This window comes from Hyaena hyaena, unplaced genomic scaffold (assembly GCF_003009895.1).
Source record: "Hyaena hyaena isolate Hyena2069 unplaced genomic scaffold, ASM300989v1 scaffold_433, whole genome shotgun sequence".
NCBI lineage: Eukaryota > Metazoa > Chordata > Mammalia > Carnivora > Hyaenidae > Hyaena > Hyaena hyaena.
In genome coordinates this window covers 1,535,931-1,555,407 of record NW_024081066.1, presented here as the reverse complement: position 1 = coordinate 1,555,407, position 19,477 = coordinate 1,535,931, and the positions used below count along the sequence as shown (strand labels likewise).

The following is a 19,477-nucleotide window of genomic DNA, read 5'->3' as shown; positions in this document are numbered from 1 at the left end:
AGGTTTATAGTGGTTGAATTTAAGATTCTTAGAGAATATCCATATAGAGATTTTTGACAAGAGCTGAGAGAGAACACAGACAACAGAGAAGAGTTGATCCTGAGGATCTTAGTTGGTTCTCAAGAGTAGGCTGTTTCTCAGAAAAAAGAAATAAGGGAGTATGAGCAAAGACACAATTTTAGTGTCTTATTCACATTTTGGAATCCGGGTAAAGTAAAGGACTTCAAAAGAAGGCAAAGAGAGAGGAGCTATATAAAGACAAGAAAATAAGATGAATCATCAAATTTTAAAAGCAAAGGAGATAAAATAAGTGTTCAATAAAATGAGATCCTACAGAGAAATGAAGAAATGAGACTCCAGAAACACTAATGAGATTGACAATAAAATGGTGAATTTCTTTTGAATTATGAGAGTAGAAACCTAAATCTAAAGGATAAAAGCAAAAGTCAGTGGTGATTAGAGGCACTACATCCAGACATTTCTTATTTTAGCATTTTTAATAAATTAAAGTATACATTATAACTCTATGGATACTGCCAATATTATGAATTACATATCTGGATATCATAATTACATATGTCTCATTAAGGTATATTTTTTTATTTGTTCACGAATTGCATGCTAACAGTCACAGTGGTAAACTTTTTGGGCTTCTTCAAACTTTAACTGTAGTCAGTCTTTCATAAAAGGGAAACAAGAAAAATTTGGTTACTTTTTTGAAATTTCATGTGACCCTAGATTTGATTTCTGAATTCTAAGATAATTTATCAAGACTAACAATTTTCTTTTTTTTAAGTTTATTTACTTATTTATTTTTGAGAGAGAGAGCAATAGAACACAAGCAAGGAGGGGGAGACAGAGAGAGGCAGGCTCTGGGCTCTGAGCTGTCAGCACAGAGCCTGACATAGGGCTTGAATTCACACACTGTCAGGTCATGACCTTAGCTGAAGTTGGATGTTTAATTGACTGAGCCATCCAGATGCCTCAACACTAATGATTTCTAAGCTGATATAAATTTCAATATTATCCTTTAAAAAAAAAGACTCTATAGCTATATAGCATCCAGAATGTAGTCACGAAAAAAGTATGAACAAATATCCTAAGGCTTCTACCTGGAGTTATGTGTTTCATGTGAGGTTTTGGAAGGAGGGGATGAAAAAAAAAAATCAAAAGCAATAACATAGGAGTAAAAGAATTTATTTATTTACCATTGCATTTGCTGGAGACACAGCTCAATAGTTTAAGTCCTGCCATATTGTCATATTTATTTCTACTTGAGCCTTATGCAAAGCTACCAAATATAGGAGGCTCATTTTATATCATTATTTAAATATATCTCTTTGAGAGAGGAGCAAGAAACAAAGAAAGCAATGATAACTTTCTCAATTTTCAGGCAAAATATTGAGAATTTTTTGTTTGAAAATTTTATTTTGTCTAAAAATATCTGGTCAAGATTATTATTCTTAAAAATTGAAATGATAAGCAAACATTTCCATATCTTTTCATTTATATAACTGGCCAATATACTTAGTTTTGATGTAGCTATAGGACATTTCAAAAACATGATTTCATGAGATGTAAATAACTAAAATAAAAGTTAAATATTATATAAACTGAATTTATCATATTTTTTAAATAAGGCATTCTACATTGTTGTATTTGAAGGCAGCTGCAGAACATTTGAATGATCATCAAGATATAGAATGTTCTTTTCAAATATTTAAATATGTTTAAGTGTTCTGACTAATCCTAACCAGGGATTTTAATTTTTATTATGCTGGATAGGTTAAAGAAACAATTTATATCATTTTTATTTTATTTATTTATGGCTCTTTACTCTTGCTGTATTTTTAGGCTATTTTGTCTGTGAATTTGGAATGTGTTATGTCATTAGGACTACTTTATGGTGAGAAATGTTTATAGTTGGAAATATATGAGTTTAGAGAATTAAATAAAAATTATGAAAGAAATATTGGTTCTGTTTGGCTTCATATGAAGCCCAAAGACTGACTCAGCATTGTATTTCATTGTTTCTAATCAGGCAGGATAAGAGTGGAAAACTTAAATTTTCTTACACAAATAAGAAAAAGTATCAACTTTATAGAATATTTGTAGTTCTACAGGATGTTATTTAAATGAGGATAAGAAAACACTATTACAGAACAGAAGTCTATCTATCATTTTAATAATGGGCTCTAAGTATAAGAAAAAAAATTATATGAAATTGTAAATGTGATATTTGGGTACTATGGCAGGATCTGACTCAAAGGAAATTTAGAAGTGAAGTTTGCATTTAATAAATCAAGTGTTAATGAAATATCCCTAACACAAGGGAAAAAACAAGTTTATGTGAAATTACTTTTGATACTATATTCTTATTGAAAAACAGATACTAGGGACCTTTAAAAGTATAGCAGGACGTACTACAAGCACTCAGAGCAAGAATGCATGTTATAGTGTTTAGGGTAATCACTAAAAGAACAAAAATTAAATAGTAATAGAATAGAAAGTGAGTTATAAAGTACTTGATTAATCAAACATAAAGCAAAAACAGGAGAAAAAGTAACATAAAACAGACTAACTAAATGAGAAACAATAAGTATAAATACACGTATCAGTAATTACATTTAATGTGACTTGACTACTCTTAGCAGTAGTTTATTATTGTCAGATTAGAATAAACAAAACAAAACCCAACTCTATGATTCATAAAAAGCCACTTTTAATTATAAAGACTTAAAAAGGTTGAATATAAAAGTAATAAAAACATACAATGCAAATACAAACAAAAATAAAGCGGATGAAGTTGTAGAAATATTAGGCAAAATAGACTTTGGGTGAAATAAAGAGAGTTATAATGAAAAAGGATTAGTAGAACTGGATGATAACACAATTTTAGGTCTGACTCATACAAAATATAACTAAACCATAGAAAATTCACAGAACTAAAAGAGAAATAGACAAATTAGCAAACATAGAGAAAGACTTCAATACCCCCCCTCAACTGTTAATAGAACAAATAGAAAAAAAGTTCATAAGAATATACAAGGTATAAACAAAAAATTTGTAAAGCTTGGCTTAACGGATTTATGAAGAATATTACATACAACAGCAACACAATTCACGTATATTTTTTCAAGTGCGTACACAAGTTACCATATTTGCGAGTATATATGCAATAGGATGCTCCATGCTTGGGGCCATAGAGAAAATCTTAATCAATGAATGATAACAATGGAATTAATTAGAAATAATAAAAAATAAGATAATAGAAAAACACTAACTTACTGAAATTAGAAAAATGTGTGACTTCTGCAGTCACAAATACATAGCTTTAAATAAATATGTTAAAAGGAGGAATATTAAAAATCAGTAATTCAAAATTCTGTCTCAAGAAACTAGTAAAAGAAAAAAAGAATTTGCAAGAACATGGATGAAACTTAAGGGCATTATGCTGTTTGAAATAAGTCATCAGAGAAAAACAATTACCATATAATCTCATTTATACTTGCAATTAAAAAAAAGTTTGTGGATACAGAGAACAGATTGGTGGTTGCCAGAGATGGCAGTGGTGGGGGTGGGCAAAAAGAGTGAACGAGAACAAAATGTACAAACTCCCCGTTACTAAATAACTGGTGGGGTTGTAATATGTGGCCAATAACACTATATTGCACATTTAAAAGTTTCTAGAAGACTAGATCTTAAATGTCCTCATCATACACAAAAATGTTATTATGTATGGTGACCAAAGTCAACTAGACACGTGGTGATCATTTTGCAATATACAGAAATATTAAATCAAATTGTTTACCTCAAACTTACATAATGTTGTATGTCAAAAGTAAAATTGAAACATGGGAAAGCAAAGAAATGATAAAGGTGATGACAGAAATCAATAAAATAGAAAATAAATATTCAGAAAAGAAAGTCAGCAGAACCAAAAGATGATACTGGAAAGGATAATAAGACTGATCAAGCTCTAAGTAAGACTGATCAAAGGATAAGCCAAGAACAAAAGGTTACCAATATCAAGAATGCAGATTCTACAGGTATCTAAAATATAACAGGAAAATATTACAAACAACTTTATGTGATTAAATTTAATTTATATAAAATTGATACTTTTTTCAAAAAAATACAATTTTTTTTCAAAAATTTTTTGAAATTGGTAAATTTCAAAAAAATTTACCAATGTTGGTTGAATGATAAATAGAAAATATGAATATTATTCTTTCTACTTAATTAATTCAAACCATTTTTATACCTTCCCACAATGAAAACCCCAGGCTTGTATGGTTTTGCCTGTGATATCTTCCACATTTTTAAGGGTGAATATAGACAAATTTGGAAACATCTCCTCTATATAAGAAAAAGAGAGAACCATCCCTAACTACTTTAAGGGACTAATTTGGCTCAATTCTAAAACTTGTGAAGAATCTTAAAAGAAAGGAATGTCAGATCAATCTTCGATTAGAAAGGAACTTCCTTAATATCTACCAAAAGCATTCTATTCAATGAGAAATATTGAAAATGTTCACCCTGAGTTTAGAAAAATAAAAAGACAATTCACAATTTACCACTATCACAATTTCTATTCATCATTGTATTGGAGATGCTACCTAGTACCATAAGACAAGTATAAGAAATGAGCCATAAAGATTAGAAAGAAAGAAATTGTCATTATCTGAAGACAATCTTATTTATGAACCCAGAAAATCTAAGGGGGGCTATGAGAATTAACTAATAGAATTAATAAACAAATTTAACTTTTGTCTTATATACAAAGTCAAAATACAATATCTAACTGTGTTCATAGGTACCATCAAAAATAAAAAAGGAAACAAAGATGAAAATGTCATTTACATAGCATAAAAATATCATATAACCTGGGAATAAATATATCTCCAGATGCATAAGACTGCTACACTCAAATCTATGAAACATTATTAAATGACATTTTTAAATGTATATAAATGGAGAGATCTATCATATTCATCGATTGAAAGAAAATATGGCAATTCTCCATCAAATCAATCTCTATATTGATCTAAATTTTAGCAAAAATTTCAGTGTTTTCTGTGGCAGACAGAATGAGAGAATAGTTCTAAAATTTTTATGGAAATCCAAAGAACCAGGAATAACAAAGCCAATTTTGAAGAATAAGCATGGAAGATTTACCAGTACCAGAGATGACAACAGTATGATATCGGACCAAGGTAGAAAAACTTGGCAATGGAGTAGAACAGTTAAGAAACAGAAAATACAAAAGCAACACTGAAATACTGTGAGAGAAATGATAGCTTGATCTTTTTAATAAATGGTGCTCAGTCAATTAACTATTCACATAATAAAAGTATTTACATCTCTACCCCACATCATTTATGAAAAAAATCAACCCCAGGTGATTTGAAAACTTAAAAATAAAAGGTAAATCATCATATGGGAATGATAAAGATTTCTTAAAAAGAACACACAATGTACTTATAAAAATTGTAGATTGAATTTTATTAATTTTAGAATTTCTGTTAATCAAAATGCACCAGTAAGAAAGTGAAAAGAAAGGCTACAGCAGAGGGCAAAATACAATAGATAGATCTAACAAAGAATTTGGATTTAGAATACTGAATAAACTTAAATGAATATGAAAAAGAAAGACTATAAAATATAAATAAGGGCCATAGACATTTCATAAGAGGATACCCAAATGTTGACAAACATGAAAAGATGTTCACCGTTATTTATCAGGATATGCAAATTTAAATCACACTGAGATAATACTACCCCTCTATCCAAATTGTTAGAATGATGAGATCTGAACATACCAAGTATTTGTGAGCATGTAAGGAACCAAAACTATACATTGTTAGTAGGAAGGTGATTTTTGTTATCTCTATGGCAAAATTGGCTGTTACATGTATAACGTGTGTATTTCTGATAATGCAACAATTCTGCTCCACTGTATATACCCTGCAGGATGAGAGTACTCAGAAATAGACATATGTTAGGATCCTAATAAAAGCACTGTACCTAATAGCTGAAAACTACCAAAGTATCCACCAAGAGTACATGGATAAATAAATGTTGGTATATTCACATAATAAAATGCTATACAGTAAAGAAAATAAACGTTCAACAATGCTACAACAATAAAAATGCATATAAAAAACAATGTTGGTTGAAAAAGAAGTAGGGGGTGCCTGGGTGGCTCAGTAGATTAAGCATCCAACTTCAGCTCAGGTCATGATCTTGTGACTCAGATCATAATCTCGTAGTTCATGGGTTTGAGCCCCGTGTTGGGCTGTGCTGACAGCTCAGAGCCTGGAGCCTGCTTTAGATTCTGTGTCTCCCTCTCACTCTGCCCCTCCCCTGCTTGTGCCTCTCTCTCTCTCTCTCAAGAATAAACATTTAAAAAGTTTTTAAAAATTAAAATAAAAAATGGAAAAAGAAATAGAAAATATGAATATTATTCATTCTATTAAAGTAACCCAAATGATGTCATATTATTAAGAAAGTCAGATCTAAATGGATCACAAATATAATTGTAACAAAAAAAAATAAGCCCTTTGGAAAATAACTTATCCTCTTCTTAACCTCTGGATAAGAAAGGAATTCTTGAAAAAAAATTATAAATGAGAACAATAAGGAAACATTTAATTTAAATGTATTAACTACATGCAATAAAATTAAGTTACATTAAATAATTTTGTTTATCAAACAACAGCATAAAGAGAGTGAAAAGACAAATTACACCTTGGGGAATAAATTTGCAATACATTCAATTGACAAAACATTTCCTACTCAAAATGAAGAACTCACTATAAATAAGAAATAGAAAAATTAATAATGAAACTCACAGAAGGCATGGATGTTTTTCTCAGAACAGGATGTGCAAAATGTGTAGGAGCATGAAGAGATGCCAAACTACATGAACAATTGGGTAACTACAAAGTAAAACCAAAATAAGGTATCATCACTTCATGCAGAACTGATTGGGACCAATTTTAAAGTCAGACAAAACCAAAATCAGCAAGGACATGGATTAACATGAACTACACATGGGGGTCTACATTTTACCACCACTTTGGAAATAGTATCACATTACCTAGTAATGGTGAATATGTGCTTATCATATGGTTCCAGGATTCCATTCTTTTATATATTCTTGAAACACTAACAACAGATCTTAATGGCACGATTATAACATTGTAGAAATAGTATAATGGTTTATGATGACAAAAACCAATCCATTTAACTTTTTAATACTAGTAGGGATAAATACATTTTGGAATACTTACACACTAGATTTATTATACCTCAATGGAAAGAAAATTTAAACTCTAAGTTATATGTACCAATATGAATGAATCTTAAAAATAGAACTGAGAGAAAAGAGTTAGCTGCAAAATAATTCCTATGATTCTGCTTTTTAAAATTCAAAATGATAAAACTTAAGAATATATTATTTAGAGATGCATTCATATTTGATAAAATTACTTTTAAAAGTGGGTAGGTGACACATATCAAAAAATTGCCTTAACAATTCTGAAAAAAATATGGTTGTATAGCAAGATATTTTGACTCAAGTGTATACAATACACAGAGACATATTTCAGATATGTAAGGGCCCCCAAATATTGTCCCTATGTACTCCTTTTTAATGGGTGATTAAAAGAAGTAGCAATGTAAAGCAAGATAGAGAAAGATATAAGATCCAAGAATGGATGGATCTAACCCAGAAGAATGGTGAAGAGAAAAAAGCTTTGGGGTGATTAGCAATTAGATAGATTTCTAAAATACCCAGGGTAGTTTCTAGCTTAGGGACAAAGAACAAGTTCCAGGAAAATAAGAGACTTAGTAAACAGATAATTTGAGAAGGGATTTGTTGGTGATTATTGGTGGTGATTCCATACAGAGAGGAAAGAAAAAAGAGAAGGATGGGGGAAGGGAGAAGAAAGGGAGATAAAGACAAGAGAAAAAGAGGGAATTGTTGATTTAAGGAGAACAAGTTTGTACAATTAAAAACACAGTGCTTGGTGCTATAGCTAACAATAGCATATAGTTGTGATGATGTAAACATTAACTGTTTAATTCAATAAATCATTAGTTACATAATTATGTTGAGAGGGTGGGAAGAGACTGGTTGAAGATCTATCTCTATCTTGCTTAACGGAAGTCAATTGATAAATGCTAAATTGCTAATCACTAATAACAGTGTAAGCATATTGTAGTTAGAAATGTGGAAATAATTACCAAGAAACAAAATTCTTGCCTCTGGAGAAGTTCTGAGTGATGGGAAGACATATGGTTAGTGACCACACTCTTTAATATAAGCCTTTGGTTACATTAGAAAACAACTTTGTGTACCAACTTTTGATATTTAAAAAAATTTTAACTAAAACAATTAATAAATATTGCCTCAATTATAAATTTTCAAGTTTCTACTTTTATTCTGCAAAATCCCACTAATGTTGATTGATCTGTTTGGTAAACAAATAGTGTCTATCCTTGAGAATTTACAAGACACACATACAAGGAAATGATTTTCTGATGAAACTTACTTTGCAATGAGCAACAAATTTAGAAAGCACTCTACCATCCAAGGTTAAGCTCTATATACTCCATACAGATGAAGTCAATTCATGGTAGAACTTCAAAGGTCTTTCTGAATGAGAAAGCTAAGCAAATAGTCTCTGCCAGAAAACAGCTGCTTTCTCTGAAATTCTTCTTCTTCCACCCTGGTTTCCTTTGCTAGAGTACTTCCTTTCCATGTAATTTTCCATACAATTTTGGTAGCTTGATGGGTTAAACACACTAAAGAGTTATATTTACTAATGTTTATGTTTTGTTGACATGGTTACAAAAACAGCAACTATGACAGGCAATTAAACTGACTTCATGATGTGCCTTTGCTGTAAGAAGTCCTAATTTTCCAGTTGTACTTGGATCTGAAATTTGGCTTCACATGAGTGCCGTCTGTTCCAGGTCAGAGTGAAGCCAAATTTACATTGTGTATTAAATGCTCTAATGGTTGACACTTTTTTCAAACATGGCATATACTTTATGGACTAGAATATAATAGTATGGTAGTAAAACCATAGAATTTATTTAAAACATATTTTTTTCTTTTTCTTTTCTTTTTTCCCAAAGCCTTTCCTCTAATGTTAGATTTCCCTTAGTGTTTCTACTGCCATCTTTTATTTGTTAAAGTAAACATATCTTAAAATGAAAAGACCAAAAATAAGAGCTAATCAATCTCTAGAAATTCTGTTCCATTCATTTTATTTACTCTCCTTTTAAGTTTCTTACTATGAGTCTCTGCAACTTTAAAATCAGAGTTTCACTGACCTTGTATAAAGAACTACTGTTCGTTAACCACAGAAACTTTAGACATAAGGAAGAAAGCTCTAAAGTTGACATAAGGAACTATATCTCCTACAGAGATGAGATTGCCATTTCCTATTCCAAGAATTTTACACTAATTCCAGTCTTGTCATAGAGGTAACTGCTTTCCTAACTTCCAAAGGGAAAGGTTGGTTAAACTATTAAGAACTAAAATCTAATCTTAAGGCATATTATGAGATTAGGGTCCAAAAGGACAAATTTAGCAAATCTGATTATATTCACTACATTTCAATGTGAATATTAAATGAAAATAAGGGACCCCAAATTATTTGAAACAGTCTATAGATATTTATCACTATTATGATCAGTGACATTAGAACTTCAATAAAAATTAAATCTATACGTACATCTGCCAAGTTATCTGGTGTTTTCAGAAAAAAAAATAATATTAAAACAATTTTTAAAAAAAGAAGAAAACTAAAATGCGCAAGAAAAAACAAAAACATTCTCAGTTTGACTATTTTAGACTTAGGATATCAAATTTGCCAGTATGTCAAGTAATATTGGATTGAGAGGAATGGAGTAATGAGTTTTCTTGTTTTCAACTTTTTTTTTTTTTTAACACTTATTTATCTTTGAGAGGAGAGAGAGGGTCAGAGCATGAGCAGGAGAGGGCAGAGAGAGAGGGAGACACAGATTCTGAAGCAGGCTCCAGGCTTGGAGTTGTCAGCACAGAGCCTGAGGTGGGGCTCGAAATCACAAACTGTGATCATGACCTGAGCTGAAGTCGGATGCTTAACCGACTGAGCCACCCAGGCTCCCTAAGGAGTGATGAGTTTTCTTAAGTATTTGCTTAGGCGCACCAGATTTTATGTGATACTTTTTGGGAGAATGTCAGCACTCATGGATGACCAGCAGTGGTGTGCCTGTGCATCATCACACTCAATACTAGAATCCAATTCAGAATTAATAGTGCTTCAAAGATCAAATTGAAATGGCCCCTATAGTCCTAAATGGAACAATCTGTGTAGAATGAGGGGCTGGGGAGTAGTGTCACTGGGAAGAGGTGAGGGAGCCCCAGTCACCACTACACTTTCTCATTAGTTAAGTAAGCTCTGGTTAAACTTAGGTTAATGTTTAGGTCAGCATATGAACCAACTAAACTCATCACCTCAACAAGGCATATTTCTCTTCCAGTGTTCCTTTTCACTACAAAAGGGACCACTATCTCCCAGCTAGTCAGACCTGATATCTGGAAGTAATCCTTGATTTTTCATTCTCCCTCATAGTCCATGTCTAATCATTCATCGAGTTGTTCTTCATACCTCAGAAATATGTTCGGAATATTAATATTCCTTCTTGTGCTATCATCAATGAAGTTCAAAGGCTTACTTACCACTGTAAAGGTTTTTGATCTTCACTCCATGTCTATACGCGTCCTCTCTGATTCATTCATTCTGGACCCAGAAACCAGAAGAGTTTTTGTGAAAATACAAATCTAACCTTGTCATTGCCATTCTTAAAGTCATGAAGTAGTTAATTTTGTCTTAAAATATCCAAAAGCCCTACAAAACTATGCACACTATAGTTCTTATAGCTCCAGCCTTATCTCATGTCACTTTTTCTTTGATCGTCCTGCTATATATCTTCCAACTTTATTTCAGATTTCAAGCATTATTTACAGGATTCATTGGTTCTTTTTTTTCCCCCAAGGGGATGTATTTGTATGGGATCCTATCACTCCTTCGTCCTCACCCTATTCTTATTTAACCTTTCATGTTAAGTTTCAGTTCTTTAAGGAAGCCTTCCTCATCACTAGACAAGTTTAATTCCTCACGCTTTATTCTAATGACTTTGTATGCTGAGCCTCTTTCCTTTTTTAAAAAAAAATTTTTAATCTTTGTTTAATCTTTAGTATTGCTTTTTGAGAGAGAGACAGAGCGTGACCAGGGGAAGTGCAACAAGAGAGGGAGACACAGAATCCCAAGCAGAACCTCTTCTTTCTTAATGTACGTCATACTTCACTTTGCAGCCCAGGGTCCATACTTGACTCTAAGCCCCATATCTACCGGGACATTAAATATCTTCTCCATGCTTGGCCTCCTTATGTCTACTATAAATCCTGAAACACAGTAGAAGTTTGATAAATATTATTTAATTAAGTAGAATGAAGTATATAAAAATAATTTTTAAAAAATATGTAGCAGCTTCCTTTAAAACGCTCAAGACTAGAGATTTCAAAGCATTCTACCCATACTGTCATAATCCACATTTTACTTCTAATACACACTTGTGTATTAGAATTGCCTGTGAGCATATGCATATGCGGGTGTTTGTGTGTAGGTACGTGGTAGAGGGTGGAAAGAGTGGAGGGTGAAAAGAAACAAGGTATAATTGGCAAAGTCCAATTAAAATGTATTTTGGCTGGTGGTGTGGAAAGCACCATGGGGGACAATTTGTCTTTCTTTTATCAAAGGCCTTGGCATATTCTGAAGTCTTTTCTAGGCTTCTTGGTACATATACTCTAAAGAATCCTATATCCAAAACAAAAATGCTTGTAACATGCAAATAGAAATTCCCTTGAGAATAAATCGTAGCATACCCTGATGCCTTTGTTTTCCTTTAAAGATGTGAGGATATGAGGAATATATAAAACCTAATCCCTTCCTGTGGTTTTAAGAAAATATTGAGAGTGAAATACATGCAACCCTCAGCACATACTTGTAGTCACTCCAAAGTAAATGTTTCTTTATACCTTACTGGAAAAAATGATTTTGTGACTCTCTGCTTTTGAAAATGAGCTAGGTTTTTTTTCAAAGACTACTTCATTGAGAGGTATATGTGCTTTGGAGGCAACACCTAAAATTTTGTATCTTGGACTGACATTTCCCTTGAAATATTTGTAAGTTACAAAAGGAAATCCTACATCTTTCGGGGGTGGGTGGGTTATATCATATTGTAGGATACAATTAAAAATTTTGAGAAGTATTGCCATAAATAAATTTGAGTAACATAGATTGACCTAGCTTTTCTAAATATTTACCATGCAACCAAATTGTGATGGTTGTGTTTGTTTGAATGCCCCTTAAAATCTGAGTCACTTAGAAAAAAACTAGCAAAATTTAGGTGTAATGGGACAGAAAATTAGTTCCAGACTAGCAACCTTATCAGTCTCTTTTATCCCTCAAATAGTCTAGCATCTCACAACCTATCTTCATGTGTACAATGACAATAATCACCTATTACCTATTACCGAGTAGTGTAATGAGAATGTAATGAGAAATGCCAGATTTTCTATTCAAAAATCTCATTTTCTCTTCTAAGCTCCAAACCACAGGAGAAAATTGTGACCAGCCACTTTATATAAAAAATAGGTAGCAGCCTTTAGAAATCAATATTTCCTCCAAGAGGAAATAATAATAGCCTATATTATTATAAATGTAATATTTATGTAAATCTGTCAACTGTAATATTTTTTTTTTTTTGCACTGGGGTAACTTCAAAGATGGAGGTTGTGAATCAATTCTGGCTGTTGTCATCCTGAGTCACGTAGCAGAATGACAAGCAGCATCCTGCGTGTGCTTGAGGAGAACCTGACTGGAGCTACAAAGTTCAGGGAGACGGCTGGCTTCAGAGACTAACAAAGCAACTGCAGAAACAATAACCCTGAACCCTCTTTTACATTCAAATCACTCTCAGCATGTCTGCAAATCATAAAAGGACTTTAAAGAATGAAAAGTCAGAGATCCGAGCACAGAGTGGATGGGTTTCTAGACAAGTCTAGGTGTAGAATTAGAAACGAGTGAATTTGAGTTCCGTGTCAAAATTGTGCCTGTGCAGAAACCTAACCTTTATCCCTTCACCATCCCTTGCCTTTTACCCAATGTCCTACAGACTTGTGTTTGAGTAAAGGGAAATTCAAGCTAAGAGGAAAATTCAAACACCACAGAGTAAACACTCAAAGCATCCTCTGCCTAAAGAGTCACCCTTCAGAGAGGACAAATGATTTTCTTTCCCAGAGAGAATTGCTGTTAGCAAATACATGACAGTTCACAGGCTTCCGCTCTAGTGAAGCTGACTGGAAATGGAAATCACTGAATCAGACTGGAAATGGAAATTGCCTGCAGGAGTCTTAGTTATTTAAATTTTCAATGATTTCCCCACGTACATTTTTCCTGATTTCATGTTTAAGAAACAAGAATGTTAAACCATGATTTCTCTTTTTAAATTTTTAAAGATATTTTTACTTATTTTTGAGAGAGAGAGAGAGACAGAGTGCAAGCTGGAGAGGGGCAGAGAGAGACACACACACAGAATCTGAAGCAGGCTCCAGGCTCCGAGCTGTCAGCACAGAGCCCAACATGGGGCTGGAAGTCATAAACCATGAGATGACGACCTGATCTGAAGTCGGACGCTTAACTGACTGAGCCACCCAGGAGCCTCATGATTTCTCTTTTTAAAAAGCAAGAAAATAAACTGAAGTTTAATTGCTTTGTTTGATTAATTTCTGAGAGCCACATACCTGACTACATTATATGTTTCTTCGTTGCTTCTCAAAGGATAAGAACAGCAAGTTAATAAATAGCAAAGATGTGTATAGATCTTTGGAATGGCTTAAAACCTTTTCATGTGGTATTAAGGTGAGAGAAAACACGAGGCATAGGAAACGTACTCCCAGGCCAGGTGTATTGAAGGAGCAATTCATCTGGGCAAACGATGTTTCAGCTTCTGAAGCTAACATTGGTCTGTAAGGAACAATCACAAGTTCGTTAACTAAAGTTATATTTCACTTTTGGTATTGATTTTTCATATATGACAAACTATCATCATTGATCCAAGTCTGAGACCTACTGAGGCCTTTATTTAAGAGACTGTATTTTACTCAGTCCAACCTCTCTTCTTCCTTCACTTTTTACACAGAAATCTTCTCAGATTCTGTTTACCAGAGAACCCAATCTTTGACATTACCCCTGGGCTTTTTTCAACAAATGATGCAGAAGCACTTGTACATCCATAAGCAAACAAACAAAAATGAACCACGACTTAAACCTCACACCTTACGCAAAATGATGTCAAAATGGGTAATAGACGTGAAGTGTAAAATACACAATCATAAAACTTTTAGAAAAAAATAGGACAGACTATCTGGCATGCGAAGAGGTTTTCAGCATCATTAGCTGTTAGGAAAATGCAAATTGAAACCACAATGGAATCTCTTTACACAACTATCAGTATTGCTAAAACAAAAAATAATGACAATAATAAATATTGACGGGGATGTAGAGAAACTGAATCACTCATCCAGTGCTGGGGAGAGTATGAAATTGTAAACTGGCTTTAGAAAATGGTGAGATATCTTCTCATAAAATTAAATATGTAATTACATGTAACACAGCTGTAGAACGCTTCAGCATTGATCACAGAGAAATGGAAACTTACATTCATTCAAACAAACAAACAAACCCCTGTATATGAAGGATGGCAGCTTCATAGTAGCTGAAAACTGAAAACCACAAGATGGCTTTCGGTGGATGGACAAGCTGTGGTGCATCCTACCACGCAGTACTACGCAACAGTAAAATGGAAAAATGGCTGATCCAGGCGGTGGCATGAGTGAATCAACAGAGTTGTAGTGAGAGAAAAAAGTCAATCCCCAAGTGTTACATACTGTAAAATCTCATTTATAAAAGGTCTTTGAAATAACAAAACTATAGAAATATAGAGCAGATCAGTAGTTACCAGAGGTTAGGGATGAGGTTGGGGAAGGCTGGTTACATAAGGGCAGCCTGAGGGACCCTTTAAACAGTATTACTCTATATGACTGAGCGATCGATTCACAGACCTGCATGTATGATAGAATTGCATGGAACTAAATATGCCCACCGAAAATAAGCACAAGGTAAACTTGGAAAATCTGAATATGATGGGTGTATCTTATTCAGATTTTCCAAGTTTGAGTCAACGTTAAAATCCTGGTTGTGGTAATATACTATAGTTTTGCAAGATATTACTAATGGGAGTAACAGCATAAAAAGTACACAAGATTTCTCTGTATTATTTCTTACAATTGTTAGTGAATCTACAATTATCTCAAAATAAAAAGTATAATTTAAAAGTTCAATGCTTATTTTAGAGTTGTATAGTAGTATACACTACAAATTGTCTTCCGGGACTTTTTTTTCCCTTGTCTCCAGCTCATCCTATGTGTCAGGTTAAATGTCAGGATAAACAGTTTCTTGCCTGTAGATTGTTTTCATTCATTTTTACTATTGTTTAATATTCCAATGTGACTATAACATGTGTGTATTCTCTCTTTTTTATTTTTTAAGTTTATTTATTTTGGAGAGAGAGAGAGAGAGTGAGAGAGAGAGAGTAGGCCCTGCATGGGCCTTGATCTTATGAACCACGACATCATGACCTGAGCTGACATCAGCAGTCAGATGTTTAACTGACTGAGCCACCCAGGCATCTTCTGTATGTGTATAATCTTCCACTGATTAGCAAATGTGCTTTTTGCCACTACTGTTATTGTAGACAGTGCTATGAACAGTCTTGCCTTAGTACACATGGTAAATGTGTGCAAGTGTTTCTAATTCTTCAGTCTGCTCACGCTGTTCCTTATAATTTGGGATATATTCTGTATTCCTTTAATAAGTAAGTTCTTTCTTTTTCAACTTTTTTCTTTTCTAGTTTAAGATTTAAGGCTATACATTTCTTTCAAAACATTTTTTCTGCATTTTGATGTACAGTGTGATTATTTTTAGTTCTAAGTTCTTTTAAATTTACATTATGTCAAATTCTTTCACTATAAAATGTTTAGATGAGTTTTTTAAATTTTCAAATACTTGGGGGTTTATTTATTCATCTTGTGTTATTGTTGCTTCTTTCACATATTTAACTGAATTGCATCTTCTGGAAAGAATACAATCTATATGATATTTACACTTTGATAATTACTGTTACCTTATTCATAGCTTAGTGAAATGATAAATTTCGTGAATGTGTTTAGATGCACTCAAAGAACGTGTTTAATTTGAGAGCACAAAAATCTGTGCATTTCCTTTAGAATAAACATATTAGTTTTACTATTCAAATCATGTTTTAATTTTGAGGGGAATTTCTATTTGTCTCTTCAGTGATTAATAGATGTTGAACTCTCCCTCTGTATTAGATTTACCTAAACTTCTCAGAAGTTCTATATATTTATTAATTTATAAATTCAAGACTAGCTTATTAGAGACAAGTGCAATCAAAATGGTCGTATCTTTGGGTGCATTTACACACTAATCATTTCTGTAGTGACCCTAAAAATGTGTTTTGCCCTAAAGTCTATTTTTCCTGAAATCCTAATAGCTAAATTATCTTTCTTTTCTCTCCTGGTTTCCTAAAAAACTGAGCTAGTTACTTACGAATGTAGAAAATTTTCTTTCATTCCTTATGAGTGTAGAAAACAATGAACAATGAGTGCCTTGGATTATACTGGGATTATCATGTATGATTAAAGACGAATGCAATTTAGTAAAAATTTTAAAGTAAACTTACTTTACATTACACTTTATTATTTTTAAGTATTTATTTCTAACCAGATGCATTGAAAATGTAGATGTAGTTATTTTAAATCATCTATAATACAGCATAAGACCCATTTTTATTTCCCTCTCATCACTTTTTAAACATTTTTTAAAAATATTTATTTATTTTTGAGAGAGAGAGAGAAAAAGAGACAGAGACAGAGACAGAGAGTGAGTGGGGGAGGGGCAGCACGAGAGGGAAACACTGAAACAGGCTCCAGGCTCTGAGCTGTCAGCACAGAGCATGACATGTGGCTTGAACTCAGGAATGGCAAGATGATGACGTGAGCCAAAGTCAGATGCTTAACCTAACTGAGCAACCCAAGCACTCCCTCTAATCAGTTTTAAATTACATGTGTGAAATCAAACAATACCCTTTCTTTAAAAAGTAAGAGAAAAAGACCGTATTTACCTTAAATCTTTAGACTCTTACAATGAGAAGGAAGAATCTCTTGAATGGGAAAAGTTAGGTAGAGTTGTGTACAGTGTTACATCCTACATTCTAGTAAGTCTGTCACCATCTTTATAATGTCCCTTAAGTAGGCCTTACTCTGTCCTTTATTACCATGTTCATTTTAGGCAGATAAATGTAGACATGGAGATATAATTAAAGCCATTTAGAAGAAAAGACAAACAACACAATAAAAACTTAGTTGGATAAGTATCTTAATGTATTAATAAGTAAATAAATAAAATGGTCATCTTTTCCATTGAAATAAGTCAGATAGGGTTAAAAGCATTCAAAACAATGTTTTGGTCACTATTAGCCATTTAGCTGATGTTCTTAGAACCTAGCCTAGCTATAAAATACTGATCCTTTTATGAGTAGCAAATTTTGGGCTCTTGTCCAGTAATCAGAACTTTCTATTTTGGCAAGGTTTTGGGAAAGTTTCTGCAAAACGTAAGGTCATTGCTTTCCCTATTCCGTGGAATTTTAAGGAGTCAATAAAATTTCTGAACTTGTTTTATTTGGGACTTTTCTCATTTGTTTACATTGTTTGATTTTGAAAGAAACGCAATAGAAACAGCGTAGACATTGGCCACGGACACGTGTCTAGTTTAACGTGCTCTTCCAGGGCAAGGTTGACAGCAATCACTGCCCACAGCCTTTCAACTTTGTCTCCAGACACACAGCTCCCTCATCTATCTTTCAAAACCTTGGGTCTTATCATGTTACACCTCCCACGTCCTGTCTTAAAAATATAAGTGGATATCTATTAATTTCAGATTTACATTGTCAAGTTTTGACCTTTCAAAGCTAGGTTGTCTCCTAACCAGGTCAGAATTTATATTTACAAATTAATTTTATACTCTTTCCTTTCATTAATGCTATGCTGCGGTCAACCCCTGGGATGGTATATATTCTGTCTTTTAATCATGCTAGTTTCTCTTTGGCTGATTCTTTACCTTGTTCTTAATCAAGGACGGTTAACATCTTTATCATTCTGGTCATAGAGGATTTCACCTCTTCAGTGAACTTTGGTTCAGACTCCTTGTAAGCTAAAAATATGCGCTCTCTCTTCTGAATTACATTATTAGCACATTATGTGTAGAAAATGGAAAATATGTTTTCCGTTATATTATGTTATTTAAATGTCTTCAATTTCCCAGCACCCTTTCTACATTTGATGAAATGAGTTACTGTGCTGAGAATGAGAAGAGAACGGTGACCCTAACACGACATTCCATGTAAACAAAAGGTTCATTCAGGCAGGTGTGGGAAGACAACGTCTTCTTTAGGCCAATAAAGGATAGTTCACAATTATGAATGATGAAACAATAGGCCGAATTACTAACAATCTGCTAGAGTTCGTATAAATGGAGGAAAAAAATCTGTAATATGAAACTGTTAACTCCCATTGTCCCTTTGGGCTCTCCTCCTCTGGGCTGTTTTGCTGCTCACGACATGAGACAGACTGTTGCCGTGGCTGCGTCAAAGCAGGAGATAGGAGGGCAGCTGGAACTGGCAAGGTCACCGCGTCTGCCCAGGAAGCTCAGAAAGTAAGCGAATATTGTCCTCAGTACCTGCCACCCCAGTCTTAATCACTGGTGGAAGGACGGTCTCAGAACTGTTTGTGTTAATGAGCCATGTAAGTTGAAGAGTGTAAGACGGCTTAATGATAACACCGCATCCTAAAGCCGTCAGAAGGGAAGGAGAATGTTTAGTGGAACATTTGTTTGTGTGCGTCTGTGTGGCAGTTTTAAGTCATTAGTTTTTAAAACCAGTACCTTTTAACGGAAACAACTTGACCAAAAATCTGTCCCAGAATTTGAGACCCATTAAAAGAAAAGTTTTGTGAGAAAAAAAACAACAACAAGGTTTAAGAGGTGTATACTCCAGGTAACCTCTGTTAAAGTTTAGACTTTAGCTCAAGAATATTACAATGCCAGGGCGCCTGGGTGGCTCAGTTGGTTAAGCGTCCGACTTCAGCTCAGGTCATGATCTCACGGTTTGTGGGGTCGAGCCCCGCATCGGGCTCTGTGCTGACATCTAGCTCAGAGCCTGGAGCCTGCTTCGGATTCTCTGTCTCACTCTCTCTCTGACCCTCCCCTGCTCACGCTGT

General features: G+C 33.5%; 1 long non-coding RNA gene across 1 annotated transcript in view; it reads right to left on the bottom strand.

Annotated features, from left to right (window-relative positions):
• The window catches only part of LOC120245821, a 28,271-nt gene extending 9,734 nt beyond the window's left edge, over positions 1-18,537 (bottom strand). Inside the window, exons 1-3 of the long non-coding RNA XR_005531904.1 lie at positions 18,321-18,537; positions 10,739-10,799; positions 6,855-6,941 (exon numbers count right to left, since the gene is read on the bottom strand). This is a non-coding gene — a long non-coding RNA (uncharacterized LOC120245821). The remainder of the gene's footprint in view (positions 1-6,854; positions 6,942-10,738; positions 10,800-18,320) is intronic.
• Between the last annotated feature and the right edge of the window lie 940 nt (positions 18,538-19,477).